The 27541-nt window shown below is 32.1% G+C and overlaps 1 protein-coding gene and 1 long non-coding RNA gene across 52 annotated transcripts in view; both read left to right on the plus strand.

The window, feature by feature from the left end:
- SOX6 (SRY-box transcription factor 6) overlaps nucleotides 1-27541 on the plus strand; it is a 658308-nt gene that overhangs the window by 330657 nt on the left and 300110 nt on the right. The window lies entirely within an intron of this gene.
- On the plus strand, nucleotides 29-27512 carry LOC135967050 (uncharacterized). 3 transcript variants are annotated; one of them, XR_010580873.1, is made up of 4 exons: nucleotides 29-442; nucleotides 5518-5692; nucleotides 26905-27006; nucleotides 27412-27512. It is a non-coding gene; the product is annotated as an uncharacterized lncRNA (long non-coding RNA). The 3 variants fall into 3 exon arrangements; XR_010580874.1 differs by having other exon boundaries at nucleotides 5521-5692; XR_012423376.1 differs by lacking the exon at nucleotides 5518-5692.

Genomic DNA, 27541 nt, shown 5'->3' on the forward strand with positions numbered 1-27541 from the left:
ATCCCCAATATTAAGTCTGCACATACTCTCCATTGTTAATCCTTCCATTTTCATAAAGGCAAGAAAGACTAATAGACTTAAGTTGTAATCATTTACAGTACATGTTTATTACATTAATACCAACAAATACACAAAATCCCATATGTGTTATAATTCTCCCTGCTGATATTTTGAAGTCATTTAAAATGTGTACCCACATGCCTCACAATAGTATTATTTTAGCCATTAATTTACCTAAGAAGATGACATCAGTAAATATTTGTTTATTGACAAAATTCTGCTTTTGTCTCTTAACTTTGTGGCATATGTAGGTCCTATATTATGGTAAATAACTCAGTTTAAATAGCATCTTTAGGGTGGAGCCATTAGAATCGAGAACACCCTACTGAAGCACACAAAAAAAAACAACAAAAAACCGAAACGTAATGGTGTATTCTGCAAGGTAGGTTTGTTTGTTTGTTTATTCATTCTTTCATCCATCCATCTATTCATCCATCCTTCCTTTCATCCATTTATTTATTTATGTATTTATGTATTTATTTATTTATTTATTCATTCATTCTATTGAGCAGGATATTACTTATTGAGCCACATAAAAGAAAACAGCATCTTGTGTTTACCAGACAGCACAACTCCTCATATATATGTATAAATTTATAGAAAAATGAGAAGAAGTTTATAAATTGCCTGCTGAAAAAACTATAGATTCCATATCATCCCCCTATCTCCTCCCAAAGCTCTGACAGTAGTGAACCCCATTTACTAAATATGGACATTCTATTTATAGAAATATTCATATTTTTATTGGTGGTCAAAGCACTGCTTATAGGAAAACCTACAGGTGACTAATAGGAGTTGCTCACTAAGTGGAATAATGAATAGTATTAGGTGTCAATTAAATCAAGCTTCCCCGAGGTGCAGGTGCTCCACAATGTACTGACACATTTCAAGTAGCAGTGCCACTTCACCCATGCATATGAACAAGCACATTTGCATATTAAAAAGCTGAAAATTATTTAACTGAAGCAAAAGTCTTTTAGAGATGATGGAGGTTATTAAAACTGTTGACAAGAAAGAAGGTAATTGCCTGAAAATGAGAGATGACATTCTGCTATACACAGGGAACGTTGTTTTTGTTGTATTGTGCAGCAGTGCCTGGGTGTATAACCTATTACATTGAGATTGCTCCTATGCAATTAGACCCTTTTTGTCCTCACTTCAATAAGGCTATGATTATGAAGGATTGAAGAACACTTGGCATATTGAATGTCTGTTGTTTTTATAACTTCGTCAGAAATGACAAAACACGTTTTGTGTCCTGTTTTTTCTTTGTAGGCTTATTGATTCTGTGATTATAATATTCATAAAAGACAATGTGTTCATGGTTGAACACTCTGTCATTTATACAGGTTTTATTTTTTTCTGTCTCAGCATAGTATTTGTTTGAATGCCAAGGTGTTAGTCATAAGACGAGCAGATTTTTAGAAGTAAAAGATGAATAGGTGAGAAGTTTATCACGCTAATAGCCCCAAATATTACTATTAAAAGTGTCATAAAATGGATGATTTCATAGGTTTCAGATGGAAATAATACCAACTAAGAAAACTTGAAAGCTGTTTTATTTACTCTTTGGTTTTGAGCTGTTTATTTTCATCAGATTTTTTAGCGATCTTATTGTGCTTTGGTTGTGTTTGTTAGAAGAAATGAAGATTCATGGCCCTAGAGGAAGACACTTTCTTGATAGTCTGAGAGGCAGTACATCTGGGTTGACTTAACTCCATTCTGAGGGTAGTAACTGAAACAAGTACAGTGAATTTGGCAATTGAAATGGAAACTTGGAAATCATTGCAGGTGTAGGAAATTTCAGATTTTTTCCTTTATTAAAATGATGCTTGTTAAAAGACTTTTGGTTAAAAGACTTTATATCTAATCATCTTAATTAAACTTCAGCTCCCAGTAGAACCATTGCAGCAATACATGAAGTCCATTTTCATCACTGTATTTTTTTCTTAAAGATGAGTATTGGTATTCTTTAGGACATAGCATTGTAGTGTATTCAGGTGGACTTTAGGCCCATGATAAACCACATTTTACTCTGGGCCAATCAGCTTCTGCTTTTATTCCTTACAGAGATTTAAATCCCGAACTGGTTTGTCAGACACAGAATTGATAGGCTGCGAATGAAGTCCAGATGCACCTAGAAAGTTTTCTAGGAGTTTGTCATTTATGTGCTCTTTTTATTCTTTGATTTGGATGCATCTGGGCTTTAGTAAATTAAAAGGCACACCTAGGTTTTTTGTTAGCAGCTGTCTGGTTTATCTAATCTGACGTGTTCATTTCTTTAAGTTAAAGAGGGAAAATGTCTTTAGGCATAGCAATCTGACTTGATTAGAAAGATAAAAGTGAGATACCCCCGGTCTTTTTGAACGCACATTATTTACTGCCTGCTGAAAACCTTAGCTATTTAAAAGATGAAAATCCTAAGATAGTCATGCTCAAAGAGTAGGTTATGGAAGCTACCAAAGTATGCCAAACTTGTCAGTTACTTCATATGCACAGATCTAGTCACATATCCTGCACCTTGATTTCCATTCATACAACCTGGGAGTTGTATGAAATTAAGTCAATTTTATTCTCTAATAGGTCATCTTGTTTAAAACTGTTAAGAAAAATATTAACCTTACTTCATGTAACTGATTTTAGTAGAGAGTAATAATTGTTTTTAACTATACAAATAGCTAATGGAAAATTTTTTTCTTGGTAAATTAAAATTTTTGTTTTAATTCTTGCCATTTGTTTTGGTGCCATTACTTACTTTTTTCTCTCAATAAATTCATTAATACGAGGACATCTTGTGCCCAGAATTCATTATATTATTTTAGCTGACATTTGAATAATTATCAGTTTGTGGATTAGAATTTTAAAAACCAAAGGTCAGAAATTAGCTTTCGTTTTAATTTGTGAAAAATTGTATTCTGGATATATTTATGTTAAATATGATTTGTTTAATAGAGACTAAGAAATAAGTTTGAGACAAATCAGGACTGTAAATCCCTGGATGTGTTCTGGAAATGAAAGTATTATATAAAATACTTTCTCTTTGTCCAAGGATAACTTCTACGTAGAGGCATCATATAGTACTGAGAAATCAAAGGTGTACTTTTTGGTAACTGAACTATTATGAAACTTCACTATCTGGTATGTCATTGACAAACCCTCATAGGCTTGCATATATTAATAGTATGTCCCCCATAAATGTTAGAATATTTAATAAATGAATGACTGGGCTCTAAAATATCTTACTAAAAAGTATATATGAATGTAGCAATGTTCAGCATTTCAGTGGTTTGAAGAAAATTCTAGCTTTAGAACATATCTGCTTTCTCCACTTAGTTTAGTATATCTAATGCCCTTGTAAACAAACATGAAGCCCACAAACCGATGGAAATGGTAAAAATGAGACTATAAAGCATGTCAAAAGAGCAGGTTCACCAGGTCATGTGGACAGAAGTTGAATAAAGTATTTAGGTGGCTGATCCAGAGTAGGATAACTATAAATTCAAATATGTTGAAAGACCAGGCCTTAACATAATCTTGAGTTGAGCAAGGGTTTGAAGAAATTGTGTATGATGGGAAGAAAATCTTCTGAATCGGAGTTATTTCCAGGGAATATTGGACCCTTGGGAAATCACACTGTACTCCTGCCTTTTTCTCTACCCCGTCTCTTGAACATTTTTCGGGTTAATGAATAGCCAGTGTGCCTGTAAAGTATGAAAGGCAGTGCAAAGCCTGAAGGATATATATGAAGGTGGGAGACACTGTTGCTAGGAAGCTTGGCTGAATTCCACCCTTCTCTTTTTTTAAAGGCAGATTAAATGAACGTGAGCTTAAATATATTTTACATTTCATTTACAACCCATCTTTCTTCTTCCCTGCTCACTATTTTGGAGTCAGTGGGAAACTTAGGAATCACCTGACAGTACCCAAGGCCTGACAAAGCTTCCCAGTGTGGGGTCAAATGTGTAATGGCTTGACTTTGTTGTATAAGTGAGTATACCAGGAATTCTCTGGGTCTTTGTTAAGTTAATAATACTCTAATCGTACATAGTTTACAGTTTGCAAAGGGCTTTTGCATGCCTTATTTCAGTCTCATAAAAATTTTTAGTGTAAGGAAGGACAGACATTCTTATGTTATTCTAGAAATGAGGAAATTAATGTATTGCATAGCTGGTAAAGGGGGAGCTGGAGTAAAAATTTAGGCTAACTTGCATTACAGGCTCATTAGGATTGCATGAACTCAGTTGGCCTGTACTTTACTTGACCATTGTTAATGTCTTCAGGGTATGAGGAGGTTCTTTAAAGACAGTAGTAGTCAGTATAGGAGAAGCGTGTGTGTGTGTGTGTGTGTGTGAGAGAGAGAGAGAGACACACACACACACACACACACACAGAAAGAGAGAGAGAGAGACGAGACAGAGAGATTAAAAGGAGAGACTAACGGGAAGAGATGGGATAGCACAACATAGCATGTCTCTTTGCCCCCAAATACCTAATCAAATAAACTATTGTTCTTCTCTTGAGTGATTCTTTTCATCAGAACAACAATTTTACATTTCATGGATTCATCTACATAACCATGTGAATAACAGCAACAAGAAAATATATTTGTGTTTTCATGTTGTTTTGAAAAAACTGTCAAATTTAAATTTTTTTCTAGCATTTTTCATAACAAACTTTTTCTGTTAAAAAAAACCTTTATGGTAGAAAATTGTCAATCCTACACAAAAGTAGAGAGAATAGTATGATGAACCCTTATGGACCTATCATCTAGCTTAAACAATCATAAATATTTCATCTATTCTACCACTTTTTTGATTAAAGTTTGATTAAAAATATAAATCATGAAATATGTCAAAAACAAGAAAATAAACCCAAATTTCTGCTACTATTATTTAACAGATATTAATAGTTTAAATTTATATTCCTTATATGAAACATGAGCACGGGACTGCAATAATTGAAAGACAGAAAATAAGCAAAGGGTACCGAAATAGAAGAGAATGGTAAAAGCACAATTTTCCAAAATATGTCTGCTAGCATTTCCTTTTTATAAGACAGCACTATACATAAAAATTCATGTGGCTCATAAATAACTCATTGAACACAGTGATCATCATATTAAAAGATATCTTAGTTATACTGAAGTATATGCTATATAGAGGGAGCATATAGCATATATATACTGAATATGAATTGAAGGATATGCTGTATCTGTTAGTTATATATTAGTAATATCTTAAGATAATTTGGCCTGCAGTTTAGTAAATAGAATGTCCAGGAACATTCCTCTTCTTCTTGATATGTACTAAGAATTTCTTGCTGCCAGGTGTGCCTGTTGGGAAGTCAGCAGCAGTGATTAAAACTTCAGTAGACTTTTCAAGCAATGACATTAGTCATTGCTTAGACACAAAACTACGTTGCATAGACCCCAGTACACACTGAGATTCTTTTATCTAGCAGCTTATTCTGAACATCACTGTGGACCCTGGAAATCTGTAAAAGACATTCTCTTATTTGAGAAGGAAATCCTCTCCAGAGGCATGAAATAAGACAACAACTGGATATTCATTTTATATGGCTTTAAAAATCATGATCTTATGCTTTATTTCAAGAAGCTCAGTTTCCTGAAATTGTGAGTACTTTTTACATTGGAACAATGTATCTTATCATTTTATAAGGCATATAATAGAAACACATCCATTTTATTTTTCTATGCCAAATATTTATTCTCTTGGGAAATTCTAACAATGGAAAATACAAACAAATATATATTATATTTGAGGGTTCATCAGAAGACTCATATGTTTCCATACCAATTGAAAACATTTACAGAAACTTTAGGTGGTTTTCCTGCCATAGCACATTTGTATTGGTAATATAACTGAAATAGCTTTTATTGATTTAGGATCAGGCAACGTCTCAGAAGTATCTCTGAGTCTTTGTGATTATCATAGGATACAGCATAATAGGAAGTGTAGAAAATTGAGTGAATTCTTCATTCGTTCACAGACATTTATTGAGCTCTTGTTGTATATCAAGTACAGTGACAGTCACTGGCATGTTGAAAAACACCCTGACATTTAAAAATTTTTTAATTCCTTCTAATATATGGAGTTTCGCTCTTGTTGCTCAGGCTGGAGTGCAATGGTGCGATCTCGACTCACTGCAGCCTCCGCCTCCCAGGTTCAAGTGATTCTCCTGTTTCAGCCTCCCCAGTAGCTGGGATTACAGGCATGCGCCACCACACCCAGCTAATTTTTTGTCTTTTTGGTAGAGACGGGGTTTCTTCATGTTGATCAGGCTGGTCTTGAACTCCTGACCTCAGATGATCCCCCTGCTTTGGCCTCCCAAAGTGCTGGAATTATAGGTGTGAGCCACTGCACCTGCCTTAAAAATATTTTTTACAATTATTCTTTCTATCAGTTTAATATTAAAACATTCAGTTAATTAGCATTATGTTTATTGTAGTCTAGTTATTTGAGAATTTAATGTCATTTATTTTGTTTTTTATATTTAATGAAAGAAAACTGGCAGGTTTGTTTCATCTGTTGTCCAGTCAGGCTCACTTGACTATACTGCCCTTCCAATAAAACCTAGAAATAGTCTGTTTTATCTAAAAAATTATAATTTATAATCTAATTTGCAACTGAAGTATATGCTGTGTGCTTTTAATGTACCTTAGTTATATGCTAATGGTCATAAATAAGAAGAGTTAAGAAAGTGTTTAGAGCTTAGGACATGTGTTTCATTATTACTGAAAAATAATTAAAAACACCAAGCAGATTAAGTGAGCACAGTGATAGGCACATGGGACAAGAATTAGAATAAAATACAGCTTTACCAGAAGAGGCTCACAAGGGAAATAGTAGCAGGTGGGTTTGGTATGAATGTAGGAGTAGATTAACACACATGGGTTTCTATCGCACCCACACTTCCTGGATCACAGCACTTCTAAAACACGTTTGCGTTTGCTTGATGATGTGCCTGTATTCCCTAATAAACTGATGCTCAACCAGGGAAGGGCACCATATTTGTTTAATTCACGTTTTTCTTTCCAGAACCTAGCATATTGCCTGGAAAATAAAAGGTGGTCAACAAATATCCATTGGGGAGTGAATATAAAAGGTTATATTAATATAAAATGTTAAACTCTATAATGGAAGCATGAATAAGAAGGGAAATGTAGAGTAAAGGTTATGAGAACTAAAACATCTTTGAAGTGTGTAAGATTGAAAATATTCTATATTCACATACAGTAACACTAGGTTTACTTGTACTCTGTCAGAACACTCTTTCAACAGATATTTTTGCCTATTCACAAATGACAATAACATTTGCAAATTATTAAATAATTCCTGAGTCAATACAAACTAAATTATGTTCAGTAGCAAATAACATAAACTCTATGAAAATTAATAGCCCATGTACTAATATAGTAACTCTTTTAGTTAGATTATTTGATTAGCATGAACACCCAGTTCTCTATCATAAGAGATATCAGAAGCAGCTTGGTAGACTTGAGAGAGAAGGTATCTGTAGTCTTAGGTAAATGGAGTTAACATTTTAGGGTTGAAAATAACACTTCTTTCCTGCTAAATATTAATGTAAGAAGAAAGAATATTCTATCTCATTTTTAATAGCATAAGCACATTATTTAAATGTCAATATTAGAAACTGTGCATAATGATACTCTGAATTTGGTCATCTTTTATATTTTTCAGCAAGTCTTTCTTTCAAGATTTCAGGGGTACCTTAGTTGTTTTAAACCATAACTGCTTAAAGGAGAATAGCATAAATCTAGAGAACTTTTTAAAAAGTAACTGAAATTGTAGAACATTAGCAGCATTGAATAGAGTTTCCTTTCTTATGGCAAATATAATCATTCTTTGTTATAGGTTTGTTTATGTCCTTCACTTGAGATAATTTCTTTTGCTATGTAGTGCTTAATAACACAAAATAAAAATAAAAATGTTCTTAATAAGTTTTAGCAGCTTTAATTGAAATAAAATTAAAGCCACAGAAGTAATCTTTTAGTGTTTTACAAAGGGTTTTCTTATGTTAGTGTTGTGTGTTTATGTATGTGTGTGTTTCTGATTTCTTTTGAAAATTATGGTTTAAAGAAAATTATTTTCTGATAAACTATCTAGAGGTAACTTATTTGGGATAATTTATTGTTTCACCTTTTGAACATAATTATCTTGAGCACTTTTATTGTACAACATAAAATCATCTACTTTTTATTACAAAAGCATTCAAGAATTCTATGTGATATTTTTGATATTATATTTCTATTTTAATATTTTTAATCAATTTATTTTTTAAAAGTAGGCTGTCAAATTTTCTTGTTTATAGATAGTAAAAACAGCCTGTTTCTTGCATGAATACTATTTGAGTCATCTACTACTTGAAATGTGGTTTGGATATTGCCATTCAATTGATATGAACTGGGTGGCACCAAAATAAATGTTTTCATTTTTATATTTGACTTTGACCCTCAGCAAAGTCACATATATATAATATATGTATATAATATATAATATGTATATAATATATATAATATATACAAATTATATATAATTTACAAATATACACACACATCTCATAGGGCTCCCTTTTTCTCTTTGATCAAATAAATTTTGATTCTCTCATTTTTAATATGGGCAATTATAGAGTTGTATTTAATATCTTGGCAAAATATTGGGCAAATAGATGTGTGCATGTATAATCACACTTCAAGTAGTAAGAACATTAATTTTAAAACTGTGGTTTAAAAATATTTTTAATTTTCATAGCTGATAAAGTAGTAATGGATTGTCAAAATGTATAGTTTTTTGATGTATACATATTTTGACAATTGATATTTAGTTTGAAATTCCTTTAGATAACCTGAAAATTCATACCTATTTTTGCTATGGTTTAATAATAAATATAATTCAATAATAATGAATTATGTATCTTTAAAATGGCAAATAGACTTTCAAAAACTGTTCAGGATCAAATGTTCTTCTTATGGAAATGTGTTTTTTTAACTACTATTTAAAAATGGGCTTAAAAATTTTAAAAAGTTAGTGGGTATCAAGAAACAGTTATAGCTGACCAGTTTGATAGAGTTACTTTGCATATTTGAGAAATTCCTGTATTAATCTCTACTCCACATTCATTGTATATGTAATGTTCCAATAATTAAACTTATAAACATTTTAAAAATAAACTTTATTTTGATTCCAGAAAACTTACTACTTTCTTGATGAAAAGTAAAATGAATGAATATCTGTATCTCTTTCCAATAAAGACTGGCAGGCATGGCTTCATTATCCTTTTATCAAATACGTATTTGTTATTATTATTTTATAACATTTAGTAAAAGAATTATTTGATTGCGTCTCCTCACCCCAATGGAAGGGAACAGATATAAGGCATTTTATTTGAGTTTCATGACTCTGTATTTGACTGAGAAATGAATATATGAAAATATATTGGTAAACTTACTGAGATTCATGAGAGAAGGTATCCCAAATTAAATATTTTTTCTTGCAGCTACTGTATGTCCTGAATTTCCTAAATCTGTATTGTCCTTTTTAGTAAAAGGGTGTGTGTATATATATATGTATATGATTTTATATATATGTGATTTTATTTATAATAACTTGTGTATATAACTTGTCTAAATATTATGTAACTTGCTTGTATTTTAACGTTTATATTTGTGTGTTCATATAACTCAGTGAAAATACACATAATAAAACCATGACTTTTTTAGAATCTGAAAATAGGAATTTGGGTTGGTGTATCATCATGGGAAAGTCACTTAACCTCTTTGAATCTTTTATAATATTGGGATGTTATTACCTAGGTGACAACATTAAATGACACATTAAATGAAACTTAAATAATATAAAGTGTTGAAATCACTTGCCTGTCTTAAGTACTATATTAACAGATGTTAATATGGAATCTGTTTTATAGTCATCATAGGGTCTATTAAATATGTATGTTATTGATTACTAAGAATCAACAAAGTTTTACTAGGTTTGGAGATTTTGTTTCCATCACTTCCACTATTCTTGAAAGCTTTGATTTTGTCTGACAAATACAGTAGGAAAAATGAAATACATCTATATATAACGTGTGGATATAAATATTTATGTGTGTCTTTGTAAAGATTGCTCTATGCTCTATCTTGTGGGAAAAATGCCCATATCCTCAATAGTAATTCATGTGTCTTTCATTCAAATAAAGGTACAAAAGCTTCTTTGACATAGCATTTTGGGGTCTCTGTTACTGAGAGAGAGAGAGCATGCAGGCAGGGTAGCAATGACCATACACATACATGTGACACATACACGACCAAAATCCATTTGAAAAGTTATGACTTGTGAACATTTGACATATTGGATCCAATTTTTTTTAAGGGATTTATTCTGTTGGTAATAAAGTTTTAGACTTTACTTCTGATACTTGGAAACTTCTTTGGAAGGGTAGATACATAGAGTGAATAGAAAAACTCTCTTTATTTAACTCTTGTGTAGCTGCAAGGAAGTTTATCCTCTTTCTACTGTCCTACTTTGTTGAGAGCTGACTCTTTCAGATTGTAGGGATGATTTAAATTAATGACAGTTGTACTGATCTGCTATAACTTCAGGGTACATTTTGTTCTTAACTAAAATGGATTTGGTTTCTATCAATATGTAGTATTTATATGATAAAAAGATGATTAAGGCAAATGAATTTATTGAAATAGTATGTTATTTATGTTATTACAGTGTCCCTTGTATATGCGTGTTGAATATTTAGACATATAACCATACAATATGAACACCTTTCTTTGTTTTTAAAAATGCATGTCTAGCACAAAAGTAATTCAACTGTATACAAGATAATATGATTCCCTTTAACTACTGGTGCCATCAGTCATTCAGTGAGAAAGTAGCTCATGGTCTGTAGGGAAACACAATTTGATTTGGATTGGGTTTTAAGAAGTCATTGTTTTGTTTGGAAAATGTGAAATCGGTGAATGAGCTTGTTCTCTTTGTAGAGGATTACAATAACACACGGAAGCTTATGAGTGCTTCTGACAGATGTGTTGGCGGTTTGCCACAAAGTGAAGGGTGCGGCCCTGACTGACAACTTGCAATTATATTATGATGAATGGTTCTGATGTGTGTTCAAGAGAAAACCACTTTCTAGAAAGTGAAAGTCATACATACGGTTTCTATAAAAAAAAAAAAAAAGCTCAAATAAGGTATTATAACTTTCTGTTTTATTTAAGCCCAGATTTGGTGGGCTAACCAATTTGAGTCATTCACTTCTCACAAAGGTCTCTGCTTTTGATAAATCAAGGACCAAATCCAAAATTTTTGTGGGGAAAGCAAATTTGATATCATTTTTGGCATCAAAATTACTGTATCTGCATTTTCGACAAAACTGACATCTCCAAGGAAATCTTTGACTCTTACACATACACTGAAAATATATACGTATGTCCATGGTTGGCCAATAAGACTAATGGAGTCAAGCATTGAGAAAGAAATGGCCTTTTTTGATTAAGTCATTTCTTGATACATTTTGTTGTTTGCCTTACCATTGAAAAACTTTGTTTTCAAACAACGTGTGTGGACTGAAGCTTTGGGTCATTTTGAAATTGTTTTCACCCTTTTCTGATTTAATTTATCTTAAGAAAACTGTTAGTATAGCATCAGAATATAGATTTTTCAAGAGTTAGTATGCCTCATTGGTATACAATTTAATTACTCAGTGATAAAGTTATAATGCATAAAATATGTATTAACTAAGCTGGCAGTTTTATTTTCATGAATTAAGAAAAAGCTGATTTTCAAAAACTAAATCAAATAAAACGTGGAATTAGGTTTTGGATGAATTTTCTTGCACAATACTTAAATTGTGCAATTTGTAACTAACTTTCAGCATATTTACATAGCATATCTTATTTAAAATACTGTTATTTTGAAAATGTAAGTTTTCATCTGATTCTCTGAGAATCCGAAGGCATGTTATTACTGAAGTTAGGCAAGAACTTCCTATTAAAAATAGTTAATAAACAGCATTGTAATTATGAAGATGAAATTCAAATACATGCTGCAATATTTAGCATATAAAGAAATATAGTCACAATAGCCAAACTCTTCAGAAATTGAAATATGAAAGTGAGGTATTAAATAGTATTATTTTTAAAAGATAGTCTAAAAACTGGAGGAAGAGAATTATTGATTTACCCTTTATTTCTCAAAATTTGTCATATGATTTTTGCCTTGTATAGGTTAAAATGAGGTCATATAAAGGCTCGATATGATCCAAAAACAAGTTTCTTAGGAATTTTAATGACTTTATGTCTCAGTTTTAATCTCAGTTTTATAGTATCCAGGTTTTGTCCTTTGGACTCGTTTTTCTTTAATTCCCTTTGTAACATTTAGGGTGTGTCCACTGTTGTATTTCAATAGTGGGACTTTTTCATTGTTACTGAAATACGTTAAGCTTTTCGGAGTAAAAGAATGGCAGTGTGGAAATTATGGCATTCTTGTGAAAGTATCAGGAGTCCTGCAGTTTCATTGTAGACGGAACTTCTAAGAGGAAAAAAAGACACTCACATAAGCATTTCAGTGTTTTTGCTCTTATCACATTAGTCTACCTGTACCTACTTTTTCCTCTGTGGCATCAACTCATCATTTACCATTTGAACCTATACATCCAAGAATAGGAACATGAAGTCTTGATCAACTGGATGGTTATTGTTTTTTTTTGGGTTTCTGTTTTTGAAGCCCTGTGAATTTTCTTTACCCTGTTAGATCTAGATCTATATTCTAGCCTCATTTAGTAATCTATAAGAATTTTCTGTCATTTAGGATTTGAGTCTTTACTGTTAAAGTGACCTGTAGGTTTTATCTTCATCCATGTTCAAGTCGATAAAATACATTATTTTTATCTTCAGGTTTTCTTTCACTATGTAATTTCTTTTGTTTTTTGTCAAGCTCTAAACTTGATGTTATTGTTCTGGGGCTCCAGATCTTTGTGCTTGATTTAGTTTTTACTTGGAAGAGAAATAGTCACCATCCATTTGCAGGTGCAAGTTAAGGCCTGTTAGAAAGCTTGGCATCTACACTATGAGCTCTGAGTAATATTTTCTAGTGTATAGTTTTGATCACATGAAGTGTGTATTTGTGGGAAGAAAGTAGATTGTATTGTTTTATGTTTGTACCATAGGTCATAATTACTGTATTGTGTATAGGATAATAAACTCGTTAGGCAATTATGCCTTGTTGGGGTATTTGAAACATTATTTGTTTTTAACTTGAATGCTCTCAGGTAGGTAATAATTAGATTTCATTTGGGATCTTTTATTTAAATGAAAGTTACACAGAATAAACTGCATATTTTTTTGCTTTAAAATTTAAAAAGCACCATTCTTTGGCATTTTGGAAGTAAGCTAGGCTAAACAGTAGTAGAAAAAGAGGAAAGTCAGTTTTTCCTCTTTAAATGATTGAGATAAGGTAACTTAAAATTTTATAAGATTTAGGTAAAATTTGCCTGGATGTGTATACATATATATTTTATATAAATATATATAATATATATTTTATATAAATATACATATAAATATATATTTATATATAACTATACATATAAATATACATATTTATATGTATAATTATATATACATATAAAAATATATATTTATATTATATATAAATAAATATATAGTATATAAATATATAATATATAAATATTATATATAAATATTACATAATTTATATATATTTATAATATATATATAATATTTATATATATATATGGCTGTGACATTTATCAAGTACTTTCTATAATACCAAGCATTGGTTAAGTGCTTTTTATACATGATCTCATTTAGTATTCACAATAACTCTATGATGTAGATACTATTCTTACTTTGTAAATGATAAAATTGGCCTAACCAAGGCCACAAAGTTAATAATTGGCAGAACCTTAATTTGAAACCACGTTGAATAACTCCAAACCCAATGTGATTAATTATCTTGCTATATATTAAACCATGAGGGAAATTGGCTGTAAAGTGAGTGCTACACTTCCCATCCCCCAGCAGGGTAGGAAAGAAAGATAAATGAATGTGGGATTTTCTGTCTCCACTCCTGATCCAAAGAAAGTGTGGAGTCTTTGGAGCAGCTATAGGCTGAGGGGTAAATGGAAGATTAGTAGCCTATGAAGAACATTTATCTTTTGTTAGGTACTTGTGGAAGATACCAGACTTTATTATGCAGTCCAATTTTTTCTTTTTGTTCTATCTACTTCTTTGTAACAGGAGCTGATCATACAGTGTTTACTGTCAGCTTGGACTCCATAACACAATACCACAGACTGGGTGGCTTAAACAACAGAAATTTATTTTTCACAGTTTTGGAGTCAGGGAAGTCGAAGATTGAGGTGTTGGCAGATTTGGTTCCTTGTCAGGGCTGTCTTCCTGGCTTGAAGATCTCTGTCTTCTCTCTGCATCCTGGCAACCTCACATGGTGGAGTGGGTGGGGGTGGGGCAGTAAGAGAGATAAAAGGGAGATCTCTGGTGTCTCTTCTTCTAAGGTCAATAGTCCTGTTATGAAGGCCCCACCTTCATGATCTCATCTAAACCTAATTACCTCCCAAAGACCACGTCTCCAGATACCATCACATTAGAGGGTAGGGCTTCAGCATGTGAATTCTGGGGGAACATAGTTCAGTCCATAGCATAGAGTCCTTTCATGCCCGTTAGGTAATCTGCCTTAGAGCAAGGATTCTTTGGTGACAATGTTTAACATATAGCTTCTCCCACTAAAGTGTTCTTTGGTGCTAGGCATGGTGAGCCTTAATGTCTTAGATTAAACTGTTTTTACTGGAATGCTCACTGCGTGTGAAAAGCTAAGTATTTTTAAATTGTTACCTCATTTAGTCTTTGCAGCAAATGAAGAAATTGTGGTTCAGTTATACTTCAGGTGACATAATTATTAGGTGCTGAAACTGGCATTAATTAGGAATATTTTAAGATGCAAGTATCCACAACAACAAAAGAAACAAATAAAACAAAATACTCAACATACTGTAGCTTAAAGAAATAGGTGTTTAATTTTTTCACATAGCAGAAAGTCTGAAGGTAAGTGGTTTCTGGTATTGGTACAGGAGGTTGACAATGTTAGGACTTGATTGCACTCCTGCAAATCCTCTGACCTTCCCTTTATCATTATAAGATGGTCACAGCAGGCCCACATTCTACAAGAGGAAGCAGTGGATGATGCATGACAGAGAATTATTCTATTTATACCATTTTTATTTGGAAGACAGAGGTAATCAAGGTTAAAAAAATTGTTTTCCAGAAGCCCCATAGCAGGCTTTCTTCCATGTCTCATTATCTGGAACTAGGTCACATGACTAACCCTAGCTGCAAAGGAGACTAGTCATGCAAATGTTTTGATTTTCCAGTTTCTCAAGTGGAAAGCAGTTGAAGGAGAAGGGGATCATGAATGGCTTTTTCATTGCCAGCCTAGTCTCTTACAGGGCTACACTTATAGCCAAGGTCTTTAGGTTTAGTTTCTACCTTTCTGGCAGAATCTCTAACATTGCTGAGGAAGGACTTGCACATATTTTTGCCAATCTGATAAGTCATATTTTTGTGTCTCTTTAGAGATAATTTTGAGTTACATTTACAGAAAGTGATAGAAATAAGTTTGGACTTAGACTTTCTGTGTCAGGATCCTACTTGTACTATATATTAGCTATCTGACCATGAGGAATTTTCCTGACTTCTCTGACCTCATTCTACATACTTGTATATATTTATGCAATTCATCTATTTAAAGTACTTAGTTCCGTGTACATCATATTATATCAAGTGCTATCATATCAGATACTCAAAAACTGTTATCGTATTTATTCCACTATGGGTAAAAAGAGAAGAAAAGTCTCCCAGATAACTACAAATAGTACAATATGAATCTATTTATATTTTTGACCCTTTGTAGGAAAGTGTTTAAGACGATATTCACTTCTTGATCTGAGGAAAGCTAAGAAGTACTTGAAATTATTTCATGTGATAACAAAAAGCTAGATAAATTTTCAAAGAAAACAAATGCATATGTGGTTTCCATGTGTAAGTTGCTACTTCATTTCCAACTCTACTGCTATCTCTGTCTACATTCTGAAATGTCCTATTCTCTAAAATACCCATGCTTTCGTTTTTTTCCCTTATCAAATAGGCCCTTTGTATAAGTGATCTTAGGTGATAGGAGGAAAAATATTTGATTAAGATATTTTAAGTTTGATTAAAATAATTCACAATGAGATGTTAACCAATTGGCTTAGCTCCCCAAAGGAAAAGGTGTTTTTTTTTTTTTTTTTCCTGTTTGAGACTGAGTCTCGCTCTGTTGCCCAGGCTAGAGTGCAGTGGCATGATCTTGGTTCACTGCAAGCTCTACCTCCCGGGTTCATGCCATTCTCCTGCCTCAGCCTCCCCAGTAGCTGGTACTACCGGCACCTGCCACCACACCCAGCTAATTTTTTTTTTTTTTGCATTTTTAGTAGAGATGGGGTTTCACCATGTTAGCCAGGATGGTCTCGATCTCTTGACCTCATGAATCACCCACCTCGGGCTCCCAAGAGGTGTTTTGTTTTACAGATGAGCTTATGAAATAATTGCAAAGAATACTTATTTTGTGTGATATGTAAGGATAATTTAAGAAAATGTATTATAAAAAATTCAAGTGTACAAAAAGCTAGAAAGAATGTTATAATTAACCCTTGTATACCCATTACTTAGATTCTAGAATTTTCAAGATTCTGCGCCTCTGTATCCATTAGTCTTTTTTATTCCTTTTTCTTTTATTTCTCTTCTGAAGTAATAGGGAGATTTAAAAAGTAAAACATGGCTGTCCAATGCCCCTTGTCTAGGCTACCTGCATACTATTATACTTCATTACATAATAATAAGGTGATAATTTGTTACAAAAAGCCAAAAGGCCTAATAATTGATTTAGGGGAAATCTCTTAGTTGAGATTTTGCCTGTTGTCTTTGGGTTAGCTGTCTGAAAGTACTTAAGAATGAAAATGTTTGGTTGTGACCTTTGTATCACTTTCTATGCTGAGGAATAACTTCATTTTTGGGCAGCATGATGAATACAGCCCCTTTAATCTTTTTTTTTTTTTTTAATTTAACGAATGAGGGAATGTACAAAGAGGGGAATAATCATTTGTCTTCCTGCTACCCAGCACTAAACATGGTTAATCTCTTGGCATATTTGCTTCTGTTTGTTTTCAAAGAAAAATAATTGTTGTTTTTCTTTTAAAGATCCTTTTGAGAAAGAATCAATATAGAAATGTATGAAAATTAAAAATAGGAAAATTAATACCACCACCTAGAAATTAACATCATTAATATTAGATAGATATCATTCTTACACATTTATACAAATGGAAGGATGAGTGAGTGGGCATATGGATGGGTGGACAAATGGAAAGGCTTTTGTAAAAATGGGGTCATCCTGTAGATGCTATTTAAATATAAATTGATACATTTTATTTTACTTTATAGAAAAGAAGAAACCAACGTAGAACTAGTGGGGTTGCTGAATCCCATATCAATGTTTATTTTTAGCATTAGAGATAATATTTGCTAAAAGATTCCCCTTAAGGCTTAAAAACTGGGGAGGAGGGACATTATGAAAAATTAAGAGGCTTTCTCATTATGTCTAGTTTATAGAAGCTATATATTTATTTTTAAAAGAAACAGTTGGCTTTCTGTTTTGAAAGATAAGGGCATAATATACTTTCTTCCAAATCTCTACGCCCACTTCTCAGTTTTTGTTAGTTATTTTACTTTTGCATTGTTTAAGTTTATAACATTTACATTCTTTTTGTATCTATAATTCCTATAGTTGTTCAATGTTTATTCTATAGGTATATTAATTCAGTCATCACTACTACTTCTTTTACCACAGCTTCTCTTTTTCTGACTCTTTTTCGCTTTTTCTCTTAGTTGGCAGAATTTCATTGTTAAGAACAAGGCCCTCTTCTCACAGCCCCCTAAGGGCTTAGGAGTGTAGTATTCCCAAATTTCTATAACATTTTTATCTACCTGTTTTTCATCTTCATATGTGACATCTTTCTTTAGCATTATATTCTTGATCATGCTTTTTTTCTTCCAGGATTTTTGTATTTATTTCCTCCTGGTTGCCTCTTTGCCTCATCTCCTTGGAAGACGGAGAAAATTATTTCTCAGGGGTGAAAACATTTTGAGGTAGTTATGTGGGAGAACTCAGCTGAGGTGACATTTAGCTTTTATTTGGGGTCTGAGCTGTCTCCTCTGAGATTCTGCAATTTAAATGGGAATCATGGTCTATCACTCAGAAGAATACTTTTTGGATCTTTGACCAAATTTATTGTATAGACTAGATTATTTACATCTGTCATACAGAAATAGCCCTGTGGTTCACTTTCCCTATATTATTTATTTCTTCTTATTTTTCTTTTCTACTGCAGATTGAAAATGAAGAAGATAACAAAACTTGCTCAGTTTGCCTCTCTCCAGATTTGGAAATATTAATGACAATTCTTAGTACTTTGTTGACTCACCCACATCATCTCTATTTCTTTCCTTGGTTGCTAGGTTTTGAGGTTTATTACATTTAGTTATTTTGCTTTTCTTGTTTGGTTACTGTTGGTAATTTTTTTCTGAATTTAATTTTGTATTTTAATAAGTAATTGAGGGAGTGAAATTTGTGAGCTAGTTTTAATTTGCCTTCATAATCAGAAATCTTGCATCTTTAATTCTTGTTGGAAAAGTGTAATTCAATAATACCTCTGTCTAACATTTTCAGGTAACATTTTGACTTAAACCATGAGAAGAGACTTGATTACTAATATTAATCCCATTTTAAAATACATATATCTCAAGGCCAGCATCTTCTTTAGGGGCTTTGCTGCTGAAAATAACATTGTGCTAGATGGAGTGCTATAGCACATCTTCTGTAAAGCTAGATAAGGTTGAAAGCAGAGAGGTTGAAAATGTCATCAGAGGACAGGAAGCAATACAGAGTTCTAGAATTTCTCGTGAATGTGTATGGGAACTTAGTTTGGTCTGATTTATTTCATCCATTAAAAGTCATTTTTAATTTATATCTTGAGGCAATGTTTTCTAGAATTATTTATTATTGAGATTTAAATCAGATGACTTATTTTCTCATATCTATAACAATTGCAGTAATTATAAAATATTGGTTGGTTGGAAATAAAGACCAAATAAAATATGAGCAAATATAATCAAATACCACATTAATATTAGATTATACAAAGTTCAAGTGGAATTATTCCAGTGGTGCAAGCTTGGATCAGTACTAGGATATTCCTTAATAGAATATATTATATTTATGGTTCTAAGGAAAAAAAGTCTTGGAATAATCTCCAAAATGTGGAAAAAGGCTTCAAAATAATTTAATACCCATTTTTGATAAAATACTCAAAATATAAATGGATGTATTCTTTCTCTGATTTCTACTGTGGTAAAATAAATATAAAAGTTACAGTTTTAACCATTTTAAGTGCACAATTCATTACTATTAATTACATTCATAGTTTTTATAACGATCACCACTATCTATTCCCAAAACTCTATCATTACCCTAAATAGAAACTCTGTAATTAGTAAACAATAACTCCCCATTCCCCAGTCCTCAAACTCCCTAGTAACGTCTACTGTACTTTCTGTCTCTATGAATCTACTTTTTCTAGATTCTAGATATGACTAGGTGGAATTATATAATATTTGCCCTTTTGTGTATGACTTTTATCAAGTAACATAACATTTTTTCAAGATTCGTTTATGCTGTAGCATGTGTCAAAACTACATTCCTTCTTATGGCTGAATAATATTCCTGTGTGTGTGTGTGTTTGTTTGTGTGTATGTGTTATTACATTTTGTTTATTCATTCATCTATTGATGGGCACTTGGTTTGTTTTTACATTATGGCTATTGGTAATAATGGTGCAATGCACATTGGCATATATGTATCTGAATTCATATTTTCTGTTCTTTTGAGTATAAACCTAGGAATGGCATTGCTGGGTCATAAAATAATTCCATGTTTAGCTTTTTGAGAAACTACAAAACTGTTTTCCACAGTGACTACACCAATTTATTCCCTGCCTTCCCCGCGACGTACGAGGGTTCCAGTTTTTCTACATCCTTACAAACATTTGTCATTTTTATTTTCTTTTTAAAAAATTATAGCCATCCTAGCAGATGTGAAGTCATATGTCATTGTGGCTGTGATTTGTATTTCCCAAGTGAGTACTGATGTTGAGCATCTTTTCATGTGCATCTTGGCCATTTGTAGATATTCTTTGGAGAAATGTCTATTCAAGTCCTTTGCCCATTTTAAAATTGGGTTGTCTTTTGGTTGTCAAGTTGTAGAAATTCTTTATGTATTGCTAATATTAAACCCTTATCAGATATTATTGATTATTTATTAACATGACAAAATACTCTAGTTCTAAAGTGTACCACTTACTTATGAAGAAGCGCTAGAGGAATTTCCCTTAAGATCAGGAACAAGGCCGAACTGCCCACTGTCACCACTATATTCAACAGTTTTCTGAAGGTATTAGCCAATGCAATTATACAAGATAAATGAATTAGAGGTATAAGAAGTGATAAAGAAGTAAAATTATCTATATTGGCATATGATGTGATAGTATACCTAGGAATGCTTAGAAAATAAATTCTGTAATAATAAAAGAAAAATTATTTGGTGGTAAAATTAGTATACAACAATTAATAGCTTTTGTAGAAAATAGCACAGCCAGTTAGAGGATATAATTAATGGTAGAAAAAAACACCATTTGCAGTAGCAACATAGAAGATTAAGTATTTAGGAATAAACTTAAAAGAAAATATACAAATTTCATATGAGGAAAGCTTTAAAATACTCCTAAAAGACACAATAGTACATCTGAACAAATAAAACGACATACCCTTTTGGTGGGTAGGACAACTTAACATCATGAAGAAGTTAGTTCTTTATAAGTTAATTTATAATTTTTAAATTTTTATAACTTTTTAATTTATAAATGTAACACATTCCCCGAAGTTTTTATGATGAGGCTAGTCAAGTTGATACTAAAGTTCATATGGATAAACAAACATGCCAGAATAGTGAGGAATATACTTAAAAAGAAAATTACAAATGCAGAGGATATGAGAATAGTCCTAATAGAGATTAAAGCAGACTATAAAGTCTATAATTAAAACTATGGAGTACAGTAATGGCAAATGAGTAAACAGACCAGGAGAATAAAGTCCATAAATAAACTCAAATATGTGTAGAAGTTCATTATATAATGAAGTTAGCATTTCAAATCACTAGGGCATATATAGACTTTTTAATATATGGTGTTGGGACAGTGGGGTAGCAATTTGAAAAAAGATAACATTAGATCTATACTTAATGCTATACAAAAGAATAAACTCCAAAGTGATCAGAGATCTAAGGGTTAAAAAAAAAAGCAATATATTGCAAGAAAACATAGGTGAATTTCTCTTGAAAGAAAAGCCTTATGACTCAAAATCCAGACGTAATAAAGGAAAAGCATGCCAGATTTGAATACATAAAATAAAAGTATTTGCATGTTAAAAAGATCGTAAGTAAAGCCAAAACAAAACTTACAAATTGAGAGAAAAGATTTGTCTATATATAAAAAATAAAGGATTAATATTCCTAATATATAAAGAACTCTGGAATTTCTGAAAATTTGAGGGAAATAAGGACCAAAAATCTCAAAACAAAGAGAAAAGGACATGGATAGACAATTTAAAAAACAAATGTAAAAATGGCCCTATGTAGCCTATGAAGGGATACTATTTTCAATTATTGAAGAGATACAACTGTCAGACATTAAGAAAGGAGTGTTGAATTATCTGACTTACAATTGTGAATTTGTCATTTCTTCTTGTAGTTATATCGGTTTGTGATACATATATTTTGAAGCTCTGTTACTAGGTACATAAACAATTAGAATGGCCATCTTCTCTATCATATCATCATATATCATATCATATCATATATCATATCATATACTTTGCTATTATGAAATGACCCTCTTTATCCCTGATAAATCTTTGCTCTAAACTCTACTTTGATATTTATATAGCAACTTAGTCTTATCAAGGTGTGTGTATATATATATATTTCCTTCTTTTACTTTTAACTTATTTTTGTCTATCTTTTACATTTAAAATGGGTTTCCTATATGCAGTATATAACTGAGTTTTGCTTTTTTATCCAGCTTGACTATCTCTACATTTTTAATATTATGTATTGACAAATTATAGTTGTATATATTTATGGGGTACAACATGATATGATGATTTTTCAAAATGATGTGGAGTGCTTAATTAACCTATTCATCATGTCAAATATTTGACGTTTTTGTTACAAAAACATTCGTGATTTACTCTCTTAGTGATATTGAAATGTGCAGACTCAATTACTAACTATATTCACCATGCTATACAATATATCTAAAAAAACAAAACTTATTTCTCCTATCTAACTGAGACTTTGTAATCATTGATTACCATCTCTCCATTTCCCAATACCCTAGACTCTGGTAACCACCATTCTACTCTCTCCTTATGTGAGTTGAGTTGTTTTAAATTCCACATATAAGTGAAAATGTGGTACTGCTGTGTTTGGCTTATTTCACTTAGCATAATGTTCTCCAATTCCATCATGTTTTGTAAATGACATATTTCTTCCTTTATTAATGCTGAATAGTATTCTTTTGTGTACATATGCTACATTTTCTTTATCCATTCATCCATTGATGGACACTTAGCTTGATAGTCCATAACTTGGCTATTGTGAATGATGCTGCAGTGAACATAGGCATGCATACATCTCTTTGACATACTGATTTCAAATCGTTCAGGTAAATTCCCGTAAATGGAATTGCTGGATTATATGTTAATTATATTTTTGGGTTTTTCAGGAACCTGCATACAGTTTTTCATAATGGTTGTACTAACTTACATACCCACTAACAGTATACAAAAATTCCCTTTTCTCCACATCCTTGCCAACACTGGTTATCTTTGGTCCTTTTTATACTAGCTATTATAAGCAGGTATGCAATGATATCTCGTTATGATTTTGATTTGCATCTCCCTTGTGATTAATGATATCAAGCTTTTTAAACATATTTGTTAGCCACTTATATGCCTTCTTTTGAGAAATGTCTATTCAGGTCCTTTGTCTATTTCTTAATCAATTTTTTTTTTTACTTTTTTTTTTTTTTTTTTTTTTGAGACGGAGTCTCGCTCTGTCGCCCAGGCTGGAGTGCTGTGGCCGGATCTCAGCTCACTGCAAGCTCCGCCTCCCGGGTCTACGCCATTCTCCTGCCTCAGCCTCTCGAGTAGCTGGGACTACAGGCGCCCGCCACCTCGCCCGGCTAGTTTTTTTTTTTTGTATTTTTTTTAGTAGAGACGGGGCTTCACCATGTTAGCCAGGATGGTCTCGATCTCCTGACCTCGTGATCCGCCCGTCTCGGCCTCCCAAAGTGCTGAGATTACAGGCTTGAGCCACCGCGCCTGGCCTTTTTTTTTACTTTTATAAAGTTGTTTGACTTCTTTATATATTTTGGACATTAGTCCCTTATCAGATGTATGGCTTGTAAATATTTTTTCCCAATTTGTAGATTGTCTTCACTCTATTGTTTCTTTTGTTGTGCAGAAGTGTTTTTAAAATTTTAATGTAATCCCATTTGTCTATTTTGCTTTTGCTGCCTGCATTTTTGGAATCAAATCTAAAAAACCGTTGCCCAGACCAATGTTGTACAGTTTTTCCCCTACGTTTTCTTCTAGGAGTTTCATAATTTCAAGTTTATGTTTAAATCTTTAATCCATTTTGAGTTGATTTTGTATGTGGTGTAAAATAAGAGTCCAGTTTCATTCTTTTACATATGGTTATCCGGTTTTCCCAGCTCCATCTATTGAAGAGAGTGCCCTGTATATTTAATTGGGATTATCTATGTGAGTTTTGATATGGTTATATTTAAGTCTATCATTTTGCTCATGTTTTTTTGTATACACCATACAGTTTGTTATTTTTCTCTTATTTTTCTTTCGATTTTTAAAATAATTCCATGTATATTTTCTGCTGGCTTATTAGCTATGATTTTCTGTTGCATTATTTTAGTGATTACCTTGGAGTTTAATTATATACGTCTTCAACTTATAGTCCACCTTCAAGAGATGTTCATACTACTTACACTATAGTAAAATAAGCTTACAACAGTATACTTTAATTTCTCTTCCAGATTTTATTATTGTTGTTATACATTTGGATTCTACTTACCTTATAAATCTTAAAATACATTGATATTCTTTTTGCTCTAAACAGCAAATTATCATTAAATAATATTTAAATAAAAAGAAAAAATTAAATATACACCCATGTTATTGTTATTTCTGTTATGCTTAATTCCTTTTTGTAGATACAGATCCCCTACAATATCATTTTTTTTCTGCTTGATGAAGTTTCTTTAATATTCCTTACAGTCCAGATCTGCTGGTGATAAATTCTATCAGCTTTTATATGTCTAAATTTTTTTTATTTCATCTTTTTGTTTGAAAGCTATTTTTGCTGGATATAGAATTCTAGATAGAGTATTATTTTTTATTTTAGTACTTAAAAAAATGTTGCACAATTGTCTTCTGGCCTGAATTATTTTCAGTGAGGAATCATTGTCACACTATTTTAGTTCCTCTACAATAACATGCCTTTTTGGGGGATTACTTTTCAGAATTTTCTCTTTAATTCACTGGTTCTAAGCAAGTTAATTATGATGTACCTTGGTGTAGTTTTCTTCATATTTCTTGTGCTTGGTTTGAATTTAAATATTTATAGTTTTCATCAAATTTGAAGAAATTTCAGCCATTATATTTTCAATATTTTTTCTTCCTCTCTCCTTATATTTGAGGACTCCAGTTATGCATATATTAGACAACTTGATATTGTCTCACAGCTCACTGATGTTCTGTTCATTTTTTTCTACTTTTTCTGTCTGCATTTCATTTTAGATCGTTTCTATTGCTATGTCAACAAGATTACTATTTTTTTGTGCAATATTTAATTGGACATTTGTTTTATTCAGTATGTTTTTCATTTCAGACATTTTGGTTTTTAGCTCTAGACGTTTGATTAAAATAATTTTTTTGTTTACATGTGTTTTATACCTCCATTTAATCTTTTAAATCTTTCTGCTAGCTTAGCAAAGGTGTAAAATATAGTTCTAATAACTCTTTTAATGTCTTTGTTAATTTTAATATCTCTGTCATCTTTAGTTCAGTTTCAGTTGATTGATATTTCTCCTCATTACGGTCATATTTTCCTGCTTCTCTGCACACTTGATTATTAAAACATTGAATACTAGCCATGGTGAATTTTACCTTGTTGGATATTCCTACAAATATTCTTAGGCTTTGTCCTGGAATGCTTTAAGTTTCTTGGAAACAGTTTGATCCTTTAGGGTATTGTTTTTAATTTTGGCAAGCAGAATAAGGCAGGATTTATCTAGTCTAATGCTAATTTTACCCCACAACTGAGGCTTCTAAAAGCCCTTCTGAATTTTCTGTCTGATGCACCAAATCATGACTATTCCCAGGCCTTTAAGAGCTGCTGCAATGGGTCTCTCTAATCCTTTCAGACAATTCTTTTTCTGGCTTCATGTAGTTTCTCACATGCATGTGGCCATGATACTCTGTAGAACACTCAAGGGATCCCTCTGCAGATCTCTAGATTCCTTTCCCTGAAGCTTCTCATTCTTCAGTACTGTGCCATGTAATTTTTAGCCACCTAAGTCTTTTTGAACTTTTAGTTCTATCTCTTGACTCAGGAAAATAGTTAGGCTTTACCTGAGTTCTTCTACCCTGTACTGTAGCCTGGAAACTCTCTCCAGGCAGTAAGCTGGGACAGTGGTAGGGCTCACTCATTTGTTTATTCTCTCTCAAGGGATACTCCTCTTTGTTGCTTGATGAGCAATCTTGAAACCTTACTTCTTGAAGTTTTTTTATTTTTTATTTTTGGCAGGAGGATAAATTCAGCCTCCATCTTGGCTAGAAGTGGGTAATGCAAGTAATGCAAATTAAAACTATATTGAGATGACAATTCTAGCTCATTGAATTGTTGAAAATTAAAAATGTGAAACACATTCTTCTGTCAAGGCTGTGAAAAAACAGGTATTCTAATTTTGGAGGGAATGCAAGTTATTATAAGTCTTTCAGAAACAAATTTCACAGCATCTGTCAAAACAATATATGCACTTTCTTTTGATCCAGCAGTCCTCTTCTTGGAATGAAGATACACCTTCAGTGATATGAAAATACATATGCAAAAAGCTGTTTGTTGCCTCATTATTTGTAATTGCAAACAACCTACATATGCATATGGGAGAGTGATTAAATAAATTATGCTGCAGTCCCACAATGGAGTACTATGTAGCTATGAAAAAAGATTGAAGAAACTATCTGCAATCTGATATGAAGTGATTTCCAATGTAATTTAATATAAATTTAAAGGAGTGTTCATAGAATGCCATTTTTTGTATAGGAAGAAGAGGAAATGAGATAACATACACATATCTGCTCAATTGTGCAGAAAGAAACAGAGGAAGGGTAAACTAGAAACTATTGAGACTGGTTATCTAGAGATGATGGGTGCAAATGGAGTAGAAAAGATGGGGTTGGTGTGAGTAGGGTAGAATGGATGGGATGGGGATTAGTAGTTGAGTGACAGCTTTTCATACATTTGTGTGTTTCAGAACCATACTACTATTTCTCATACTAAATATATAAACAAACAAACATGAATGAAGAACCCAAATGATTACACACAGAGACAAACGGATTCAACTATATTTCAGGTGATATAACCATACAAAGAGTGTATAGTGTGGTGGGTGGAAATACCTAAATAACATTGGACCAGTATTTTGACTATGTATTCTAAGTCCAAAGAATAAAAGTACTAAAAATATTGTGCTGTACAGAGAGAGGGAGAGGTAGAAAATATAAATGATAGAATGAATAAAAACTGTTAACATTTGAGGACTTTGGATGAAAGGTCTTTAAGAAATCTCTGTACTATTTTTGCAATTTTGGTATGTTTGAAGTTAATAAAAAGAAATAAATTTTGACCATGAGATTTTATATGCAAATGACTTTCCTGATGAACACCCCAAAAGAATTTTAAGACTTACTTTTCCACCATGAATTATGGTACCATGAATTATGTTACTTAGTTTTCCACCATGAATTATGTTACTTAGACCTGGAATTCTGTTCTGATATTCTGCAATTACTGGAAGTGCCAAATGCCCAGTTGCTGTTACTTGAAGACTTTGAGAAAACAAATATTTAAACTCCCAGGTACTATGGATTATCCCTTCTTCCATATCT

This window comes from Macaca fascicularis, chromosome 14 (assembly GCF_037993035.2).
Source record: "Macaca fascicularis isolate 582-1 chromosome 14, T2T-MFA8v1.1".
Taxonomy (NCBI): Eukaryota; Metazoa; Chordata; class Mammalia; order Primates; family Cercopithecidae; genus Macaca; species Macaca fascicularis.